This window comes from Patagioenas fasciata, chromosome 2, assembly GCF_037038585.1.
Source record: "Patagioenas fasciata isolate bPatFas1 chromosome 2, bPatFas1.hap1, whole genome shotgun sequence".
Taxonomy (NCBI): Eukaryota; Metazoa; Chordata; class Aves; order Columbiformes; family Columbidae; genus Patagioenas; species Patagioenas fasciata.
Window position 1 is genome coordinate 100,317,862 of NC_092521.1, and position 20,036 is coordinate 100,337,897.

The 20,036-nt window shown below is 38.9% G+C and overlaps 1 long non-coding RNA gene across 2 annotated transcripts in view; it reads right to left on the bottom strand.

Annotated features, from left to right (window-relative positions):
* LOC139827411 (uncharacterized) overlaps nucleotides 1-16,626 on the bottom strand; it is a 65,692-nt gene extending 49,066 nt beyond the window's left edge. For both annotated transcript variants that reach the window (XR_011737947.1, XR_011737946.1), the window contains exon 1: nucleotides 16,553-16,626. This is a non-coding gene — a long non-coding RNA (uncharacterized lncRNA). The remainder of the gene's footprint in view (nucleotides 1-16,552) is intronic.
* Nucleotides 16,627-20,036: the final 3,410 nt, after the last annotated feature.

The window sequence follows — 20,036 nt, forward strand, 5'->3', positions numbered from 1 at the left end:
CAGAAAAATTAATAAACATCAAACCAAAATTTTTGCAAGGAAGTACAATTTTTCTCCCCTCTCTGATATTCATATTCCCTTAAAGAACTAAAAAGTGCCATTCCTTTAAGCCACTCACCTTTCCCAAATGAAACCACATTGTTTGACACCAAATATTCTCAAGCATAAGAAGGCCATGATGAGGGGTGAGAGAAGACAACATAAGAAAAAAGCAAAACAAGAAGACTTAAAACAGTATAAGAGCTTCTTCTGTAATTGTGAAACAGATCATGAGCTCCAGTTCTCCAAAGAGAAGCAAGAGAGTTTTGCTCCCAAATTGCAGAGAGGGAGGAAGGAGGGAAGGAGGGAAGGAGGGAAGGAGGGAGGGAGGGAGGGAGGGAGGGAGGGAGGGAGGGAGGGAGGGAGGGAGGGAGGAAGGAAGGAAGGAAGGAAGGAAGGAAGGAAGGAAGGAAGGAAGGAAGGAAGGAAGGAAGGAAGGAAGGAAGGAAGGAAGGAAGGAAGGAAGGAAGGAAGGAAGGAAGGAAGGAAGGAAGGAAGGAAGGAAAAGAAAGATGGCCATATATGCCAAGAGTGGGAAAGAAGGTATCATGTCATTCACACAATAAACCAAATAGCTGATGGAAAAGAACTAAGTTGCTTGTGTTAAAGCTCATGCATATAAGTACCCAGGCAAGCCACAAGGTAAGCAAGTCAACTTGCTTTCTGAAACACAAGCCAAAACAGCTGAAAAAGTGTTGGCTATAATGGTAAAGAAAGAGAATGGAGAAAACCCATGAACACTGCTCATCTTTCCAGAGACAGGAGCCAGCTTCCAACTTCAGAATAGAACCTCTAATTAGAAAAGCACTGAAAAAGTAAAGTCATGTCCTGCCTTTGATTTTCTTATTTCAATTTATATATCATATCTGCAAGGGAATTAAAAGAAGAGAGGCAAATACTGCAAAGGAGATTTGCATAAGTTACACTGAAGCAAAGATGCATGCTGGTCTTCAAAGTGGCAACCGTCAACGGTTCCTTCTTCCTTTCTCACTCACTTTTTTTTTTTTTAATGCTTTTTTTCCCCCTTAATGATCATCTCCCCTGCCTCTCTGCAGAGTTGCATGGGAAAATGCTGCCATCCAGTGGTATTCCCAGTGCCAGCTGGACTGGGAGCTGTGGAAGTCCAGAGAACAGGGCCTTCATCTGCCCAGAGCAGAGAGAGGCAGCAAAGGGAATTCAGGAGCTGGAGTTCAAAGACCTGTTGTCACCCCGCTTTTACTGCCACATATGATTTTCTCAAATCAAGGATATGGTGACTCTAAGCATCCTGCACAGCACACTGATTATTCATTAGCTGAATCCAGTTTTTTCACTGGCAAACAGACCCTCTGTAACTTACACATTTGCAAAGTGCTGGGGGTTTTTTTGTTTGTTTGGGGTTTTTTGTTTGGTTGCTGTTATTCTTGTTTATTTGTTTGTTTTTTCCCTAGAAGTATCTAAACAGAACTGTATAAAAAATGATTAAAAGCTCACATAAGTAATTTAAAAAAAAATGTAATCAGACAGATGAAAGTATTAGAACTTCTGTAATTTTGAATAGAAAGAACTTGGAGTTTTTCCTCATTTAGAGTTCTTTCCCCAGTGCCCAAAAATTCCCAGTTTCTCAGATTGAAAGAAACGTAGTCTGCTTCCATGTTATAGCAGAGTCAGGATTGTGGCAGTTTTTTGTGTTGGTGTTTCTTTGCGGCTGGGGTTTCTTTTTGTTTGTTTGTTTGGTTCGTTTTTAATATCCCTAAGAGCATTTAACATTATTCAGTAACTTTTCAGAGAGAAACATCCACAACTATAAGTTCCAATTTGAAGTAATTCCTTTTAGTTTTCAGAATCCATTAGGGCTTTGGGGAGCTTTCTATCACTTTGGTAAAAGCTTGAAAATGTCTGTTCCAGGTCAAGAACTGTGCATGTAAACAAGCAGTTTCATAGCTAATGTTGCTGTTGTTGAAAAGGGAAGACAGGAAAGACTAGAGCAAAAACAATCCTCTTAAACAAGCACATGCACTCACAGAGAAGGTCAGCAATACACAAAATTAAGAAAAGGGTTGTTGTTTATTTACTTATGGTAAAGGGATCTGGCATAACACCATCACTTAAAAACACATATTGCAAAACTAATCCAACAAGTCGTATAAGAAAAATTGTCATGAGTTTGTGGACCTTTGTTTGGACTGTGTCTTTAGTAGTATGTGCTATTAAATTGCATTCAGATTGTGCAGCTTGAGTTTATGCTGCTTTCTTGCTCCATGAATCTCCTTGACCACAGAAATCAGCATGGACTTGGCCCTGTTATTCAGCCATCAGAATTTTAAACATCATCACCTGCTTCCAGAGGTAGGCATGCAGCTCCTTCCATGCCTTCTGCACCCAGGATGTGGATTTTGAACCCTTTTCACAGCATTCTTTGATGCCCACCATCCTGTCCTGTGCCCTATCCTATGGAAGATGAGGCTTTCTCTCCTTCAGGATGCAGCAATTTGGCAGGAACAAAACCAGTCTTTTATTTTGGATACAATCATTTATACCCATTTTCCCCAATTTACAAAATCTACCAATATTTTCAACCTTCCAATCATTTTGCAAGCAGAGAGCATAATTGCCCATTGCACATCCCTAGTTCTACAGTCAGTCTTACACTAATGAACAACAGTCTCACCGAAGGAAGCAAAAGGGCTGCCTGGGATCACCCACAACATTCTCCAGCATGAGTGGAGAGTCAGACTGGGGCTGGCTGGGCCTCTCTTGGGCGGTCACCTATAGGACAAAACACCAAGTCTGTATATTTCCAGGCCATGTCCAGATTCCACATCTACCCCCACATGCACTCAAGAAAGACAGTTAATAGATCACAAAACTCCTCGTCTCAGTGTAAATACGTAACTTGGTCTCAGTTTCATGTTCTTCATTCCCAGTATAAACCATTTTCAGTAGTCCCACTAACTTATGGGAATCTTTTTATATGTATTGAAGTAACAGCTCTTTGAAGCCTGTTTCTCCTCCTGAAGGTTCAATACATTCAAAGACTATATAAACAGTTCAATTTCAAATTAATCAAATTATCAATCAAAAGGCTTATCCTTAGAGACCAGTCAATACAGTTGGATACAGGACCTACAGAGGCATGTCCACAATATGTGGTAAAAGAATGTATATTGCACACATGGCAATGCTAATAGGAGGCTACAGCTCCCGCTAGCCTTCTTGGTTAAATCTACTGCTGTGTATCCCCTGTTTACACAGAGTTTCTATGCTGTTTTACCCTCACAAAATATTTTCCCTGCTTGTCAACAACTGGCTCCACTGGTTAGATATTTTGCAGAATCTTTTATCACTCATGTTTACTGTGTGCTTACTCTATGATTTGACTAGACATGGCTTTACATTTCCCAGAGGCTACGTTTGATACGTTTCAAAAGGATGAAGAATTATCAAAACATGAGAAGACTCTGTTTTGGACCTGTCCAAAGCCACTGAAATCCAAGGAAAGTTCAGGAAAAGACAGATTCACATTTCACAAGAAACATTTTTCCCCACCTATTTTTTACACGTTGTATGAATCAATTTCTGCTAATTTTGCAAGAGTCAGAACACCGAGACTGTTAAGCCATTCTGCATACCCTATCTGGCTTGCAAAGGGTCATCTCTTTCGATGGTTGTCATTAAGCTCATTACTGCACAATTTAATCATAGATGCTTAGACAAAATACTAGAAGCAAAATCTCACAATCAACATGTCTAAATGTATTACATAATAGATTAGTAGAATGGAATCTTCCAATTTCCCATCAATAGGAGTGAGTAAATTATTTTCTTGAGTAGCCTAATTACTATGAAATATCTCAACTAAAACCTCTTCCAAACTCCATCTATCAGTCACTTACCACACGCATCCTTGTCAGAAGAAATATCCACTTATCTGCTCCATTTAGAATAATGAGACTAATGGGTTTATAATTGTTATTTAACAAAATCCTTTACAAAAAGTAATGAAGCAAAAGCAACTGTTGTATCAAGAAAAAGCTACTGCCATGTTGATGCATTTCAACAGTTGTAATATTGCTTCCAAAATTTTTGATGCGGACATAAAAAAAATCAACAAGGGAAAAAAAAAGTAGTCATTTATCTCCTTCAAAAGATGAAAAACTCCTCCAGTCCTATATGCATTTTCTGTAGAGAGTAAATAAATAAGCTCTAAAAGAAAGAGTAGATTCATCTTAATCTTTCTTAATGATGACAAAAAAAAAATAAAAGGCAAGAAAGAAAGATGGAAAGAAAAGCTAATCAAGAGGCCCTAGGAACCTTACATTGTTGAGCTGTTTCTTAACCTTGTTTCAGTCAAATGAGTCAGATTTACTGGGACTGTTTCAAACTCTTGGTTTCTGCTAACATGGCTTGCTTGGACTGCAGTGGGATTAGGCAAGGCTAAGCACAGCCACCGAGTCAACAAAACAGAGGGAGAGGTAGCATATGGAAAACAAGCATGGTGTATTTCTGGCAGCAACAGCTTCTACAGTCAACATTATTGGAAGAAGACATGTCCACAGCTTTAGGTGGCAACCAATGTCTTTCACTGGACAATACAGCAAGCCAAACCACAAAGCACATGTTATGGTGTTTCCAGCTGCCATCAAAACCCAACAAACCAAAGTTACCACCGATGAGAAAGTACACACATGCCTTCCCATGGGATAGTCCATCTGTGGGATTTGCATTGTCAGTAGCGGGAATTTCACATTTTAGACAAAGTCCCAAACAGATGGTTCAGAATTACGCAGTCTTTCACTGCTGGAGTTAGAAGGCTGCAGTTGGAGGTGGGCTCACACCTCTCCAGGAGGCTTTTATTGAGCTGTGCGAAAACACGCAAAGGTAAATCAGCATGCAACTGCTAAACTACTGCCATGGCTAAATCATACCATTTCACAAATAGGTAGGACTCCTGTCACATGTAGCAGTGCTCAGCACTCACACACCTTCAACAGTGCTTTTGCTTGCCTCTCACCTTCCAGTTCATAGCACTTCATTCAGCATTCACGTCATCTTTCAAACACTTTGCAAACTTTAATGATTTTTTAAGAAGTAAATAAATTGAACTAGCATAATATAATGAAGACAAAGTTTAGGGGACTATTTTGCCCAGGGCTGCAGGCAATAAATAAACACACTACAAGGTTAACATGTAGTTAAACCGAAGGCTGAAAAAGCACCTCAATATTTAAGACAGTACCACAGGAACAACACAGTGAATCCACCAGTAGTCACTGTTATATTTAATAGCACGTTTATCTTGGATTCCCTGTATTTCAAAATTCTTACTAATCACCTAGAATCCTGCTCTGAACCTTCATCAGTCTATTGTGCTGACCCTCTCATGCTGGTTCTTTATTTGCTTCAAGAGTTACCATGGTAAAGAGGTGTCTTGTTTCAGTCACTGTCTTCAGGCCTTCCATTTTATTACCCACGTGAATTACTCCAAACATCAAGACAGTCTGCAAAGTTCCTCACACACATACACACATACTCTTTGGCTGCTTATTCCCAGCAAGCATCTTTAAGACAGACAGCCTTTTGAGCTCACATAATAGAGAAGACTATCTTAAAAATGTAACCTCAGTCACAGTATTTCTCACAAAACATCCCCAGGGACAGTGCAGAACTTACGAGAAAAAAGTAGTAAGAAGCAAGAGTAAAGAAAACAGATAGACTTAAAGATAGAAAATAGACACCTCCCCATCCCCCGCCCTGCCGCCACCACCTCCCCCCACCCCAAAAAAAAAAAAAATCACCTCAAACTAAAAGAAACAGATGAAGAAATCTTGAACTCAAAGTCATAATGGACTATGCCAAAAAGCTTTAATGGGTTTGGTGTTGTGTTCCTTCTCCAAATCACAGAGCAGAGATAATAGACCATATAAGGAATAGAAATAAATCTGAAAGTGGGGTGGGGAGAAAATACCAATGAGTTGTTACTATATACTGATTCAGTTCATACACTCTTTCCAACGCATCCAGCATTAACCTCTATTGGAAACAGGATAGTCTGCTAGATGGACATTTGGTCTAAACAATACTACAATTTTCCTATTCTGAATTCCTTTTCCCTCGTATTTATAAGCTCTTTGTAGATTATTAAAAATGAAGATGTTTGAGATTCCACACTATAGGAATGAAAGACATTTTTAGAAGACAAAAAAACTACAAAGAATTTCTTTTTTCTTGTCTTTGTAATTTATACAGAGTTAGACAATTTCACTGCATGCTGATAAGGCTATACTACAGGATGCAAATCTCTGAGGAATTATTCAGAAGAGACAGCACTCAATAAAGATTCCTGTATTTGAAAAGTTGCAACTATTATGTCCCATGTAAGAAATCAGCTTAACAGATTTGATCATTTTTGGCTTATCCCTGAGCCAATGCCTGGCTAGTTTGAACACCAAATGGTGTAGCTTACACTGACATAAATTGTTCAATAGAAATGGTCGGAGAAAGGAAACCCCTTGTAATGAAAAAGGTAGCACTTACAGTAGACGTTTGATCCCCATCTCAGGATGAAAGAATGTAAAGAACAGATGTTGATATGTTTCTGGTTTCTTTGATAAGATGACATTTTTGACAGATAAGAAAGGGATTTTTTTTTTTTTGTCTTGGATAGCCACCAACACTGATGCAGTCACAACACTTCTGAAAATATTTTATTTCTGTAGAGGTAGTGTTTTCCTATAAAAAAATGAATGTGGTTGAAAACATACATGTCCTTTGTTAACAACATGCCTACGCAATAAATTCAGGAATTAAACAATATATCTGCTTATTATGTAAAAGCCTCTGTGGGGTGGTTTTGGTTTTGATTTTCAATTTGTTCTCTCCCTGTTGCAAAAGTTAGATTTTCCCATTACGGAGAAAACCTGCCTCACAGAATTATGTAAATAGGGATTAAGTTTCAACCATAAGCAGTAATTTGATGGTAAAAAAACGACTAAAAATATGAAAAAAAAAACCTGATAGACTACCCCTATACATTCTAGTGCACATCTGCTTCACAATTGCTTTGCAGGAATGCTGGGAGTCTGTCTACAAACAATTCACATGGAAAAACATTCTAAAAATACCTTAATCTGTTTGCAATTTATTTCAACTGCTGTTGTTACCAAGAGTTTGGTTGGATAAGTGTACAATTTGGAAACAAGTATTATTATCTGAGTGTTACTGAAAGTGTCTCAATCACTGGCTATTTGAAGGAAAGACAGGAAAGAAAGACACACAAACAGGGTTTACAGTTTCCAGCCCGTTCCTGCCCTTACCCTCCACCCCTACAGAAAGTCCTTGCCTACTGTGGCTGAAGATACTGCAGCCCATTTGAAGAGCTTACAGCTTTGAAAATTAAAACACAGTCTAAGCTTTCTCTGAAAGCCTTTCTTCCTGTCCCTGTGAATTCATCTCAGGTTAGCAAAAACCATAAATATAAAGGTCCCTTTTTTGCTGCAAGAAAAATGAATCTCAGGGGAAGAGTAGAAGCATGGGATTGTGTATTTTCCAGGCTTTCTCCATCTAAAACTTGGATGATTAACTTCCTACATTGTTGCTCACAATGACTTTCCCAAGCTCCCATGTAATGACTAATTCTGTCATGTTTAGACCCATTAGAAATAATCAATGTTTAGCAGTTATGTTTTTAAAATGCATTATCTAGGACAAATAGAAACCAGATTTAAATCGAAACAAGAACATATACTGAACTGTACTCAATTGAATCACAGAATCACAGAATGTTAGGGATTGGAAGAGACCTCAAAAGATCACCTAGTCCAATCCCCCTGCCAGAGCAGGAACACTTAGATGAGGTTACACAGGAATGTGTCCAGGAGGGTTTTGAATGTCTCCAGAGTAGGAGACTCCACAACCCCCCTGGGCAGCCTGTTCCAGTGTTCTGATACTCTTACTGAAAAGAAGTTCATTCTCAAATTTAAGTGGAACCTCTTGTGTTCCAATTTGAACCCATTACCCTTGTCCTACCATTGGTTGTCACTGAGAAGAGCCTGGCTTCATCCTCATGACACTCACCCTTTATATATTTATAAACATTAATAAGATCACCCCTCAGTCACCTCCGAGCTAAAGAGACCCAGCTCCCTCAGCCTTTCCTCATAAGGGAGATGCTCCACTCCCTTCCTCAACTTCGTTGCCCTGTGCTGGACTCTCTCCAGCAGTTCCCTGTCATTCTTGAACTAAGGAGCCCAGAACTGGACACAATATTCCAGATGTGGTCTCACCAGGGCAGAGTAGAGGCAGAGGAGAACCTCTCTCAACCTACTGACCACCCCCCTTGTAATACACCCCAGGATGCCATTGGCCTTCCTGGCCACAAGGGCACAGTGCTGGCTCATGGTCATCCTGTTGTCCATCAGGACCCCCAGGTCTCATTCCCCTGCACTGATAATAGGTCATTCCCCAACTTATACTGGAACCTGGGGTTGTTCCTACCCAGATGCAAGACTCTACACTTTCCCTTGTTATATTTCATTAAATTCATTAAATGAATGCCAGACTTTAGTTAAAATGATGCAGAGCTTTGTCAAATGCTAAAAATACAAGGAAGACGTAAAAGGTCTTAGAAGTGAACAGAGCTGTATTTAAAATTAAAAAATTTTATTGCAATAAATTAAATAGAAAACAGTAAAGCTTACACCTTAGAGCCTAGATGCAAAATTAATTGGAGATATGGGAATTCCACTCTTATCTCCAGTCTGTCACATCTATCTTCTCAACAGCAAACACAATAATCTTGCTTATGAAGTGGATTTATATTCTTCATGCTTTTTCTTAAGCCACCTGTATATCTGTATCTTTGTATAAACAAACAGTGACTATTGTATCTTCTCTTGCTTGAGACTGTTTCTACACATGCATGACGTTGCTCCTCAGTTACTCACCACCTGCAGTTTAAAACAATGCACTAGTACTTTAAAGCTGGTGGAACGGAGGTTATTATCTCCTTCACGAAAATTCAGAGCAACCTCTCTGAAACCTATACTGATAATTCCCTTCAAGTCGAGGCAGGAGGGAGGGGAGAGGTAAGAGCAGGGGGAAGGAAATCCCAAACTAGTCAACTGTGGATTTGATCTGAATTTGAGAAAATTAAGGAGATTCAAAAAATAACCTGTTTCTCAGACACTCACAGAGTGTTTGTTAAGAAAAAAAATACTAGTTTGCTATTGGGATTTTGGCATAGGGTAACCCGCACCTGGGGAATTAAACCTGTCAAAAGGGCTGGTCAGTCGCTGTCCACATAGCAATTGGAGTCTGTTGCAAGGGTCCTTGTCTTCACCTAGGGCAGGTGAGACTCCACAAACTGGTTCTGCAGATTCCTTCTACCCAGCTGGCCCATGGCCCTACGTGACCACTCCAGTACACGCATGATCCATTGCTATTATCTCAAATTGCATATAGAATACCCCCGATCATCTTACCTACATACAAAACACTGTACTACATGACTCTTTCTGCATCTGTAGGAACAGTTTCTACTGGCCGTTTACAGGAATCTTTTCTATGCACAATTTGACCTGTTTTGCAGTAGAACCCCTGAGATCACCAGCTTCTCCAGTCAGCATGTTGATCGTTGTATTTAAATAAATGAACTAGTCTAAGCAAAGGAAAATCTGCCCAGGGAAAATCTTCAGAACAGTGAAATTTCCGCATGGGCAGCTCCTGCATGAAATACTTGGTCAAATATTACTCCAGATGCCAGTAAAATACTTTCCTGTGAAGATGTCTAGGAGTTCAGTCAATCACTGAGTTTCAAATCAGGTCAGTATCCAAAACCATTCCATCATCTCATCTGTGCAGATGACAAGCCAGGGGATTCCTGGACCACCCAGGCTGTTAATGACTTAAGTGCAGGTGTGCACACAAGCACTGCCCTGTTGTCTAGCTAGAATTATAACAGAATAAACTTGATTTTTTTATTTATAATTTGAGTACCATAGCCCTTGCCACAAAACAATTCCAGACTTTAGACACAGCTGCCCTGCTTTCCAGATAATTCCTCCACTCCATGAGAAATCACTGTGGTGCTTGTCCACAGATTCAGCATTTCAAATGTTTGCAACATCATTTCACAAAGGTGAAGCAGGACCCTGAGTTATAAAATAGAAAAATTGCTCTAACATCTTGATGGGTTACAGGCTTGTGGTGAAATTACCACGTGAGATTCTTTATAGTTAAGCTCTCCCAGATATAAAGTTGTACTAAGCAGAGCATAGGGCACTGAAAAAAAAAAAAAAAATCCAAAATCCTGCCCTGGTATGTAAATTTCAATGTGTTCATGTTGCAAAATTCTGCCTAACATAAACACAACAGTTCTCAGAAGGGCTATGGATATGAATATCATCTCAGCCTGCACTGGATTTTGTGGGCAACAACAGGCTGAGAAAAATATGTCTCACATTTATGAATGGTTGATATTTAAAGGAAAGACAACATATAGCAATTCTTGTTTCAGGATTAGAACATTAAAACAGGTTACAGTAACACCTACAATGCCCAACTGCTAACATGACTCAGAACAGACATAAGACAAAGCAAGAGAATGGAGTTGGTCCTGACTGCTTTTTCCAGTACCTACGTGTAAATGTACTGGAAAGGTCAATAAGAGCCTACATTTGGATTTCACTTATCCTGTTATTCCAATTTTAGCTCATGAAATAGACTGAAGTAGATTTATGAAACATACATTTAAAGCATGGGAGAGACCCAGCTAGGCACTCAGACACCTGGATAATTTAAAATTAGTTCTGTCAAAGTTGATAGCCCCCTATATCAGCTACTGAGAGGCAAGTACTCGCATCTCATTTGCACCTGCATGAATTGGAGTGATTACTACTTCACTGACGGTTAAATGTTCCAATAGTGGAGTGTCTCTAAAAACCTGAGAATCCATTAAGCCTTTGGAAACCAGGTGGTTTTTTATCCATAGCTGCCAAGATACCATTCTTCTAGTGTAAGAAAAGTTTGAATTCTAAATGTTTCCTCCAAGCAGTATTTTCCAAATCACAGAGGGTCAGCAAAAGAAAAGCAACTGCACCAAAATCAATACAGAATCTGTGATTAGTAGGCATCAGTATGGCAAAAGATGAAGATATTCTGTTTTGTCATAAATTAACAGAAAAATAATCATCCCAGGTTAGTTGTCATCTTTGTTTTTCTTCAGCTCTATCTACTGCATACAATACAAAAAACAACCCCAGGCTGCTGGTACCAAACTGGAGTTGTTCTGTCTAGAGATTGAAGTGTGTGATTACTGTACAGAAGAAATCTGGCAGGCCTTCCTTTTGACTGGCAGCAGCAAGTTTATATCCCATGCAATGCACTGGGCATAGATTATTCCAGATTCCTTTCATTCTCTACAAGCAAGGTTACACAATAATCAGATTTTCTAGACAGAGATTTATTTGCCAAACATTTGAACTTCTATGTAATGCTTTCATTAACAACTTGGCAATCTGTGTCCTCCTATTCTGTTCCATTTTTCTGTAGTCATATGATTCGACTCCACCACTTTTGATCCTTACCTTGGATTTGGCCTGCTATCCACTATCAGAGTTGCTCGTATTCCCAGCAAAGAAAATTATTTCTTTTGACTGCTCACAGCAACTGAAGTTCCTGTCTGATGCACATATTTGGGTACTTAAAAGCAATAGTAAGCAAGAGAGACTTTTGCAGAGCAATGGAGTTAAAGTGTCTTCCAGCTCCCCTGCCAAGGGCACACAAGACCTGCTCTCAACATTGCTGTGCTGTGGGATTTGGGGTATTTTGTACTGATACGAATCTGAGGGATTGTTTGTTTAAATAAAACACTGCAATTGGCCATGGTTCATTCAGTCTCCTTGGCATCCTGTCTGGGAAAAAATGTATTTCAGGTTGAAAAAATTGTTCAGTTTCCCTTAAGAGGACAGTTGACATATTTTCTACTCCATTAATTTCTTCCAGCACTCTTTTTTGCAGCATCAGTTCCCAAGATTTTTTTCTACCACAATCCACACTGCAGTGAAGAGTGGGCCATGCTCTTTTTCAGGCATATATGCTCATAACAAAAGATTTCCCTTTTCTGCAGGAAGCTTTTGTGAGGCTTTTTGCTTTTGATTACAAACTTGTGGAAATCTTCACTTCACAACCCAGATCATTTCCCAGATACCTAAGCTAACCAATACTCACTACAATAAATTGTCACAATTTATGTAAACAGTACAAGCATTATGTGCTGTTTACGAGTGTCCTGTCAGGGCACAGACATTTTCAACCAAGGCATAGCCTATTTTCTCTTGCTGTTATCAATACTATGGAACAAAAGCCACTTGTCTCTTTCTGAATAAGTATTGGCCTTGTAATTTTTAACATACACAGAGGCTAAGTTACTAACCAAACATTCACTACTGTTTTGCTCCCCATAAACAGACTGACTCCAAAAGCAGCACACCCTTCTCACCGCTGCAGCACTTACACAATCAGGACTGGCATGAATTGTACTTGATGGTTAATCATACCTTGTACATGTTGTACATCTCTCTTTTTGATACTTCTAGGCATATTTATCTCAGCTTGCAATTTACTCATGTCAGGCTGTAACCCAGCAGCAGATAGTCTGCCTCTTCAAAGTGTTATTTTTCTTCCAGAGAACTAGCAATTTTCTTCATTTAGTTTTTATCCAAACTCAGAATTCTGAGTTATCTAAAGCCTCTATATGGACCTATTATGCCCTTATTTTCACCATTTTTCTCTCTACCTCCTCTCCCACCCTTTCTTCTCTCACTGTTAGCAATGCACATGCTGCTGTGCCCTCCCAGGCACCTGACTCTGTGCTCCAGAGATCTGTGCAATCCTGAACGTGTGGAGCATCTGATACACAGTGATAATCTTTCCATGCCAGCCTTGCCAAAGGTACCTTAGATGCAAATCATTACCAAGCTTTAGCTGTTGGGAACGTGTGGGGCACTTGCCTTTCCAATCTAACAGGCAGCGACATTTTTTACATTACTTTCTCTTCTTAAGAGCCCAGATAATGTGTCCTCTCTCTCTCTTCTTACCTGTTTTGTTTTGTTTTGTTTTTAATGGATGAGTTTATGTACACAATCTGCCTCTTTTTCACCATCTGGTAAGCAAGTCAGATAGCCCAATTGGTTGGTTACAGGGAGATACCTTAGCAACAAAGATAGTTATCCAAATTTCATCTACATTTGGTGGAAGAAAAGAAATGCTATGCAGACCCTGTTTTTCACTTCACTTGGGTATAAAAATATCACAAATAAGGTTTTACCTGGTAGCAGTATATTGCAAACAAAAGAACAGTTCAGACAGAGAAGTTTGATCTTGAACCTCTGTTTGATTAATCAGATTTTATGGTTTGAATTCATTTAATATGTCTTCTCTAGAAGACTCTACACAGCCCGTTCCACCTTCCACCAAAGTGTTATGGAAAATAAAAGCCACAGCTACCAAATGAATATGATATAACTGCTTTAGCTAGTACAGAAGATGGCAAATACTTAGAGAAATGGAAAAGCCCCCAAGCATGATCCAAGCCACCCCACTGCTCTGAGGAAGCATCCAGTATATACAGAAAATACCTATGTGACCTGATCCTGAATTTCTTCAGTGAAGCATCCTCCACACAGTCCCCAAGTAGCCTTTTTCAGTGTTTTACCAGGCTAACAAGTAGAAAGGTTTTTCTCTTACTGTTAGAACTAAATCAAAGTGTACTATTTGCTAGTCTATAAAAATAAATTAAGCTAATTTCTCCCTCTCATAGGCAGAAAAAATGAGCATTGCATCTCAATATTCTCTGTATGTTGGACAGTCTATAAAAGAAACAGCTAAGGACATGTTAGCTAACAAGCTCCATTCTCTTTTCATCTTTCCTCTCAGGCCAGGTTTCTAAACATCCTACTGTTCTTGTTAGCTTTTCCTCAGTTACCACATTAGAACAAAACATTGTGAAATTATTAAAAAATAAGAAGATTTACATTCAGAGCATGCTGCAATTAGTCTTTGCAACAAAGCACAGAAAGATGTTTACAGTAGCAAGAGTCTGGGTTCAGGCTTCAGAAGGCCCTCTTCAAAAGTCATCTTGCTTGAGGTATTCACATTAAGCAACGCTTCCATACTTAATTGCCTCCATCTCAAGTGCTGTTTCTCAGTAAGAAGCATGCTACTTTGTGGACTCATAACAAGAAGCATACCCACCATCATCAATAATAACTGCAATACCCAGTCCACAGTAGTTCTGCCACTTGTGCTTCCTCTAGTTTCTTCACTTGCAGGTGCAAATGCCCACATCTACTTTCCTTTCCCCATCCCTGCAGCGTACTTAGTGGTCAGCAGAACACAGAGCAATAGCTTATGAAGGATCCTTTCCAAACTCTAAGGATAAAAGGCAAGCTGAGGGAAGAAATGAGAGACTGTACAAAAATATCAGACAGCAGGTAGCTCCCAGGATAGTCAGGGAGTGCACTCAATCATCATCTCTCTATCATAATCCAGAATAAGACCACTCTTTGCAATAAGATTTGGCACTTTGCCCAGCTTGTGGAATTCCAGCAAGGTTAAAGCATAGGAAAGAGAGTAAATGAAGAATGTAAGAGATGCTTTAAAAGCACATATTTTGGAAGGATTTTTTTAATTCAGCAGTCCTACATAGGAGTCACTGAGGTGCAACCAGCCTTCCAGCCAATTTCCTCCCTTCACTCCCACTGGTTCCTGCTCACTAAATAATAATTCACAGGTTAAACAACTCACACACACAAGAGATGTTAGGGACTGATCAGAACCAAACCTTCACTGTCCTGTCAGATGGACACAGTGTGGGAACTGTGTCAAGCTGAGACAGTCTTTTATTTCCTATACTCAGAGGTTTCCTTTCTCTCACGTTAAAAACCAAGCCCATTGATTATACATCTGATGTGTCAGTACACCAAAGAGGCACCAGCCAAAATTTTTTTTCATATTGTGTCTAGTGAGTCTCAATACAGATTGAAAATAAAATGTCTATATTTCAAAGCAAAGTGCCAACATCATGACCAGTCTGTCTGTCTATCCAGGCCCACCAGTCCTTTCTTGCTATTGATGACCCAAGCAGGTATCTAACAGGTCACAATCAGCCAAGCAGAAGCAGCTCTCTTTTTCTGAGACAGAGAACACATGCAGAACATAGCTCTTTGACACTCTCCAGAGGATCCTATCTTAATATCTAAATACCAGAAGTGTAAGACAGAGTTACTAATGTCCTCTCTCTCTCCCTCTCCCCACACCTCAGGGACAAGTCCTGCAGAGTTTGACAAGGAGATAACTAATCACCTTCTATAGAAATGAAAGATTTCTGAAGATGTTATCCCTATCATCACAACATAAATTTGGATAACTCCACTGAAGACAATAAAGTTCCACAGGGATAAAAGAATTAGACAATCTTCAAAGAATTTTATGCAAAATTAATTCCTTTTACAAGATCTTTGGAGCCACTTCACAGAAGAGATAAAATCCTCTGTTCAGTTAAAAGGATGGTTACAAAATAACATTTCATAAAGGTTTGCCAGTGAATATTTAAAAACTTTTCCATTACTACAGAATGATAATATTGTCTCGGGAAAGCACTTTGTTCATGCAATGGTACAGCACGTATACAATGCCTCTTTGTCTGAGCTATTACAGTACACAGAGGTAGCTAGAGAAGGAATCCATTTTATAGAGGATATGCACCACTTCAAAATAATGAAGGTAATAAATGTTGTAACTACCAGCATTTCTTCCAAATGCAACAAGACACTCGTTTAACTTAAAAATGGAAATTTAAAACTTATTGTGACAGATACAATCCCCACCCCTCCACCCCACTCCAAAGTGCCAGAAACTGCCAGACCAAAAGACCACTATGCGCCTTGGTCAACAGACAGGGCCTCTGACCAATGTAATGCCTTGTTTGAGAGATTTCTGGACCAGTACCATGAATGACCACAGCTCAGATTCAACTAGGGTATAAATGGAGCCTGTTGGAGACCAACATTGAGTTGGTTGTCCTCAGAGCAGATGATCTGCAGTTGAAGACTCTCCTCCTTAGACTTGCCATCTGAGGAGCATTCCACAAGGACTGAGAAACCAAGCCTATTTAATAAGCGATCTTCTGGGTACACTTGAGAGTCCTCTCTTTTTATGAATGGGAAGACATGCCTTTTGAATCATCAAACTAGAGTTTTGGGATCTGATCCCTTGAGCTTTGATCGGCTGTGTAGTAACTGAACTCCTAACTGGTGTCTGAATTTGTGTTTTAGAATGTTGTCAGTGATAAATAATTTTGGATAAACCCTGGTCTTAGTTGGTTTTCCACTAAACAGTTGTGATTAGAATAAAGCCTGCCTAAATTGATTCCCGGGGTGCCTCCATGATGCCTATCTGCAACCATAAAACTTGAATTTTCTAGTAACCAACCAAGGAAGACAGACAAATGCTCATCCTGCTAAGACAGAGTCACCTTCGGAATTGAGGCTGTCACTGCAGAAGCCACATAGGGGAATTTCTCAGTTTCCAGGGCACAGAGGTCTTCAAGCCTTTGGTTAATGCCCTGAGGGAAAAAGAAGATTCATTACTGACAATGGGCTTTGAGAGAAGAATCATTTCATCAGTAGTGGTTTTGACCTCAAGTATGATTTTTTTATTATCTAGTTCAAATAGAATACACTATCTCTAGCAATGCAGTAGCGCCAACTGGTAAAGCAACAATATTATAGACTGAGAAGTATCTGAGGAACTGTCTGTCATAACAAGTAAAATGAAAATTCCACTCCATTTAGTGTGCTCCCACAGGAGTAATGCACACAGCAAAGTTTCAACCAAATGGAAAATGCAATAGCAGCACTTAACTTCATTTTCTTGTATCTGTTCTCAATTTTATGAGGGATATATTTTAAACATCTGTAATAATTATACTCAAATTGTTTTTAAATTAAATGTCACGGAACATAGTTGAGAAAAAACAGCCTTCAGCACAGGAATTATATATTGTTTTAAAAAATACATAACAATGATTAAGCAACTGCAGGTACATTTAGAGATAGGATAGTGGGGGGATTTTTTTCCCACTTTCCTAAAAAAGCTGTAAAATTGTTGCTACAATTCCAGCAAAAGATATTCCTCTTCTCCAACCCCAGCTTCCCCTGAAATCACAAACCCTCTGAAGAAAAAATTTACTATTAGTAACATTGACATATAAGAAGACTTTCATTACTTTCCATTTGACACTCTGAGTACTGTGAAATATGCACATAGTACTAATCCATCGGTTTGAAATTATATTACCAAAATGGTTTATTTTTAAAAAGTATAAATAAACAGAGGTCTGTTTTAAAATATATAGAGAGAGATGGATTGTGAGTGTGTGTATAACTACATATATGCAGGCTCACTGGTTCAATATGAGCATCTCTTTTGGGACAAGACCACCACAAACTGTCCTGGTTTTGGACTATTTCTCCTCCTCCTCTATTGAGCAGACATGCTGGGTGCTCACTTTCCCCTCTTGAGAAGCCGGAGTGATGTGGAGAGATGTAGTGAAGTCTATCCAGATGGATACATCAAGTGAAATTAAGACCACATAGACTTAACAAAGTTTCAACCAAACCCCACACTTTTTTTTTTTTTTTTTTTTTAACGTGATTTCTGCGAACTCTTGGTTAAATCTGACTGGTTTTGCTTCTGTGGTAGGCTCTATGAAAGTGTCATACAGCTGTTCATATTTAAGCTGGATGACTCACCGTCTCTTAATAAGTCACAAGTCATTAGCAAATGAGGCAAGTCACACAAAGCAGTTGTCATCACGCCCTTCTCAGCATATCGTGCAGGAATGCATTTTGTGTCTTACAAACTGCAGAAAACCTGTTTCCAAAAGGTTACAGGTTGCTGAGTAAGTGTTACTGACACTATGTTGTGTACCCTTCTAGCTCTAAAGTACATGTGCTACAAGTGCACACATGGCACTCCTACCTCTGAAACTGCTAGCCTGGGCAGCATATCTGAGAACCATGACATCAAGCAAATAGGGTTTTAAGCCAAGAAAATTAAGTGGTTTGGGGTTTTTGTTTTGTCTTGTTTTGTTTGCCTGTTTTTAAAGCATTAATAAAACTGAAGCACTATAAATAGGCTGATTTGCTATGCAAACATGACCATTGTAGTTCCACTCACTGATAAAAAGCTGCTATCCCAAATGATTTTAGGAGCAAACCCCAAACTCCTCAGTTCCTAAGCACTGAGTGCGCCTCCAAATCAAACATTAGCAACCACTGCCCTATTGAGAGGATTCCCCTCTGGCATTCTCAGTGCCCTTCACTTTTTTCCATCTTACCTTACTTTGATAATTTCCATATATTCTAACATAATGCTGTTTAGCAGCCCTCATGTACATAATAAAATCTAACAAGAAGATTTTTCTCTGTTTTCGTTGTTGTTGTTTCGTGGTTTTGTTTGTTTGGGTATTTGTTTGGTTTTGGTTTTTGCTTCAGGGGAGGGGGTGAAGGAATTCTGGAGGAAGGGGATGTGTGGGGTTTTTTGTTTGTTTGCTTGGTATTTTTTTGTTTTGTTTTTTACACAGCCAGCAGAGAACTTAGTCCTCCACAAACTTTTCCTATGAAGCACCAGTATAACACTTTCACTTCTACTTCATTTTTTTCCTTCAAGAAGTAAGCAAGCAGAGTATACATTTTAATAGAGCAAGCTGAACAGCTCAAGCATTCTGTTCAATCATGCATACTTTAAAAAAGTGATCAACAATAACAGTTTCTTCACATCAAACAGCTCACTTTTTTTTTAAAGTACTGAAAAGAACCACTATCCAAAAATTCATGTTAGATCAAAGAAGTGCACTTAAAATGTTCATTTCTGAAATTTTTTTTTTCTGTTTTTCAGAACTGCCAACAAACTGAACAACAATCTGTTCTTTACAATCTATTGTGCTCTTAAATTCATTAAATTGTAAGTGTCTTGGATCAATCAAATGTGACTTCTCCTATCTATATTGAAGAAGTGGCTGGAGTCCTTTTTATTCCTTTTATATTTTATAAAATGATTACATGAAATTTTGTTTCACTTTGCCTCTGTAGTTGAATTTATTTAAAATAGGGCTGACTCCAGTTAATTATTTTTGTATAAAATGACATTAGGAATAATACATTTAATCAGTACAAAACATTGAACATTTATTATAAAACTGATCTAGTATTCTTACAGTGTGACAACTCTTTTGTTTATTCCTCTCACACCATTACTGCGCTTGAATGAGCGAGCTTTTCTCGACAACCCCTAGTCACATGTTTGCAGCTGAGAAGCCTCAAAGACCTTTCTCTTTCCACTCTCAATAATAAATTACAATAAAAATCTTCCTAGAATCTGTTTAAAAAGCATAAGCCTACACTATAAGAGATTTTTCCCAGGAACGTGCCATATATTCCCTTTCCTTGGTCTTCCATGACTTACGCACTTTTTAGGTTTTACGAAAACTTTTTACCCTTGAGGATAAATGTTGTCCTCAGCACATGGGTGTGTCATCAATATCATTGCTGGGTTTTGCAAGCCACTGGAAACTCTTCAATCAAAGTGTCATTTTCTAATCAAGTAATATTTTTCTGATTGCTTATAATACTGCAGATCTCTGTGCTCCCTAGGAAAAGGGAAACTAATTCCATTTTTTTGTTCCGAAAATTTCAGAGCTTTGTTGAAGGCCTAATTTTGCCCTCAGCTAGTAATATCAGTAACACTTTTCCAATTTAAAAATAGTCTTAAGTTAAAGCAAATTGTGACCTCATGAAAAAGAAGTCAGGCAAAAATGACAGGTTTTATGAACCTGAAGCATTTAATGTATTGGCAAAACTGTTCATACTGCAACAGGCAACTGTCAGGGATATGGTGACAGAAAACAGGGAAGAATAGTTGTTGCCTCTACCTGGAGGCAGGATGACCAGAGCTGG